At 45.0% G+C, this 3,956-nt stretch overlaps 1 protein-coding gene across 3 annotated transcripts in view; it reads left to right on the top strand.

Moving 5' to 3' along the window:
• zdhhc3a (zDHHC palmitoyltransferase 3a) overlaps nucleotides 1-3,956 on the top strand; it is a 39,969-nt gene that overhangs the window by 396 nt on the left and 35,617 nt on the right. The window lies entirely within an intron of this gene.

The following is a 3,956-nucleotide window of genomic DNA, read 5'->3' as shown; positions in this document are numbered from 1 at the left end:
GTGAGTGTCCTCGCTCCTCTTCAGTGTCGCCAAGGAGCTCATTCAAAACCCTCAAACATCTCGGACTAACCGAGTTTCATTCAACTTTACTGAGTGGAGCTTTCCACAACCTGTTTTATTGTTGTTTGCTGGTTTTGTATTCTGCTGTTGGAGATAACTTCCTGGAATGAACCATAAATATTGTAGTGTATATTATATATTATTTCAATACACTGGGCAGATTCTACTGCTCAAGTTTAAAATGGCCCCAGTCTGAATGTTAAAGTAAAGAACGTTGAAGTTGTGTTATAATTTGACAAAAAACATAATGGAGATAACATTGTTCTCAAAGTAATATTCCTTTTGACAGCAGGGTGGATGGGGGGGGTTTCCCCCTTTGACAGCAGGGTGGATGGTGGGGGGGTTGCCCCCTTTGACAGCAGGGTGGATGGCAGGGGGGGTTGCCCCCTTTGACAGCAGGGTGGATGGCAGGGGGGGTTGCCCCCTTTGACAGCAGGGTGGATGGCGGGGGGGGTTGCCCCCTTTGACAGCAGGGTGGATGGCGGGGGGGGGTTGCCCCCTTTGACAGCAGGGTGGATGGGGGGGTTGCCCCCTTTGACAGCAGGGTGGATGGGGGGGTTGCCCCCTTTGACAGTAGGGTGGATGGGGGGGTTGCCCCCTTTGACAGCAGGGTGGATGGGGGGGTTGCCCCCTTTGACAGCAGGGTCGAGGGGGGGTTGCCCCCTTTGATGGGAGGGGGGGTTCTCCCTTTGACAGCAAAATCCCTCAGCAGGTCAGACAGTATCTGTGGAGAGGAATAATATTAATGCTACAGGGCGGTGACCCTTCATTATTAACTTGTGTTTGTCTTTCTACAGACGCTGCCTGACCTGCTGAGTAATTCTCGCACTTTTTGTTTTTATTTCACATTTCCAGCATCCACAGTATTTTGTTTTTGTGTTAATGTTTTTGCTTTTCATTCAATTACACTCTAGTCCAAGATGGACACAAAATGTGACATTTAAACGTGAACTTAAGTGCATTTAAGGTGTTTAATTTTACTAATGAGAGGCATAGACGGGGTGGATAGTCAAAGGCTTTTTCCCAGGGTGGAAGTGTCAATTACACGGGGGTGCAGATTCAAGGTGAGAGGGGGAAAGTTTAAGGCAGATGTGCAGGGGACGTTTTTCATACAGAGAGTGGTGGGTGCCTGAAACGAGCTGCCAGAGGAGGTGGTGGAAGCAGGCACAATGTTTTTCTCACGGAGAGTGGTGGGTGCCTAGAACGAGCTGCCAGAGGAGGTGGTGGAAGCAGGCACAATGTTTTTCTCACGGAGAGTGGTGGGTGCCTAGAACGAGCTGCCAGAGGAGGTGGTGGAAGCAGACACATTAGCAACATTTAAGAGGCATCTGGATGGGTACACGTCTGAGTAAGGGCAGAAGGTTTTTAAAAATTTTAGTTAGGACATCATATTTGGTACAGGCTTGGAGGGCCGAAGGGCCTGTTGCTGTGCTGTACTTTTCTTTGTTCTTTGCATTAGAAGGCCGTTAAGATAAACAATCTGATGGGGAAAGCAAAGTGACTATAGAAATCATAGAAACCCTACAGTGCAGAAGGAGGCCATTCGGCCCATCGAGTCTGCACCGACCACAATTCCACCCCACATATTTTACCCACTAATCCCTCTAACCTACGCATCCCAGGACACTAAGGGGCAATTTTTAACCTGGCCAATCAACCTAACCCGCACATCTTTGGACTGTGGGAGGAAACCGGAGCACCCGGAGGAAACCCACGCAGACACGAGGAGAATGTGCAAACTCCACACAGACAGTGACCCGAGCCGGGAATCGAACCTGGGACGCTGGAGCTGTGAAGCAGCAGTGCTAACCACTGTGCTACCGTGCCGCCCATATAGTTTAGCCAATAACCTGGAAAAAAAAATCTGGAACTGTCATAAAGCACTGGCAAAACCATGGTAACAGTTGCTGCAGCTGGTGTCTTAGAGTGTTTAAACTATTATTAGGATTGGGTAGAAGTCAGTTCCTGATTTCTCCTGTATATTTCCTCTTTGAAGTAGTGTGTTTGGAAGTCATTTGTAAAGCCTTTCTAATTGGATGTTTGCAATGGGATATGATTAAAGCTTTTTTTTTGCATGTTGCACATCCCAAACATTTCTTGTACAACTTTAATATTTGATTCACAAATTTTGAGGTCAATTTATAGGAGTTTGTTTTTTTTAAAATGGTAAATGCAGCACTGTGCTCTCTCTCAGGCTCTCTCTCCCAATCTTCCACTGTTACTATGAGGTTGTTGAGGAATTTAATAACACTGTTACTTGTTTGTTTTAAGGAATTTAAATTTTGATAATCTTTGTCAAGTTGTATGCCAATATTGTGAAAGTGCTCATTAACTGATGAACTGCATTGTGAGGGGGTGGCACAGTGGTTAGCACTGCTGTCTCATCGCCAAGGACCCGGGTTCAATTACGGCCTCGGGTCACTGTCTGTGTGGAGTCTGCACATTCTCCGCATGTCTGCATGGGTTTCCTCCAGGTGCCCCAGTTTCCTCCCACTGTCCAAAGGTGTGCAGGTTAGGTGGATTGACCATGCTAAATTTCCCTTGGTGTCCAAAGACGTGTAGGTTGGGGGGGGTTACGGGGATGGGCCTGCTCTGTTGGAGAGTCCGTGCAGACTCGATGGGCTGAATGGCCTCTTGCACTGTTGGGATTCTATGATTATGTGAATACTGTGTTATCCCAGTAGCAGTTAATTTAACTTTTGGATTGCTAAATCTAACAATTGGATTTTGTTTTTTTACTTTCATGTTAAAAGTCATACGGATTGCAATCTGAGGGGGAGGTGTAACTTCGGTTTCCTGCTTTTAAAACTTACACTGGAGGAACAACTTCCTCCCAAAATCTATCATAAATTAGCGTACCGTTGTGATGCAACCTAATGATTGTACTTGTATATTTGCCTTAGAAAAGATTGGAGCAAGTAAATTGTTTTGATGTAGTTAGACAGCTTGCATGCCTCATTTTGATTGATGAATTGAAATCTGAAGGAAAAACTGGTCTGGCAACTTCCAATGCAGTGATGTTTTTATTCTTTCATTGGATGTGGGCTAGGTCAGCATTTGTTGCCCATCCCTTGAACTTATTGGCTTCATAGGCCATTTCAGTGTAGCTAATAGTCAAACAGTTTACTGTGGGTTTTGAGTCATGTCAGCCAGACAGGTAAGAATGGCAGATTTCCTTCCCTAAAGGGCATTGTTTTTCTTGCAATCAAACGGTCACGGTTACTGAGACTAACTTTCAATTGCACCAGCTGCCATGGTGGGATTTGAATCCAAGTCCCCAGAGCATTAGCCTGGGTAGCTGGATTACTAGCGATCTCCCCATTGTGTATGAACACACAATAGATGTACTTGTCCCCCTCTATCATGACCCAGCAAAATCTGTCTGTTGATGTCAAGCATTTAACCTGGTCACCCCATATTGCTTCGCACAGTTGGAACCAGTGCTGATATTTTATATTGCAGCATATATGGTTCACATTGTTGAGTTCCATCTGTTCTCTGCATTTTCACCACCTTTGTCAGACAGCTGGCTTTCATAATGGTTTATGCAGGCCTCCGTAAAACACTTACCTGTAAATTAGTGATATGTCACAATTTCCGTTTTAATGTTTCACCTTTAAATATTCTCTTGGGTGATTGAACATGTATGACTAACAATTTGGTAATCTTGGATTGAGCCATCCTTACCAAACAAGTAAAGATTTGAAACCACCGTGTTGGTATATTTTTAACACCCCATCCATCCCCCGCCCACAAAGCATGTGAGATATTTTGAGGAGCAACATTGATGTTTGAAGTTTCAACAGTCCTGTTAGGAGTTTGCATTTTATGCTTGGAATTCTGCGTGCATTCAGCCACCAGCTGATATTTGAGGGAAAGTGCGGACTAAATGAAGT

This window comes from Mustelus asterias, chromosome 2, assembly GCF_964213995.1.
Source record: "Mustelus asterias chromosome 2, sMusAst1.hap1.1, whole genome shotgun sequence".
Taxonomy (NCBI): domain Eukaryota; kingdom Metazoa; phylum Chordata; class Chondrichthyes; order Carcharhiniformes; family Triakidae; genus Mustelus; species Mustelus asterias.
The sequence above is the reverse complement of the archived record's forward strand: the minus strand, read 5'-3'. Positions and strand labels throughout refer to the sequence as shown.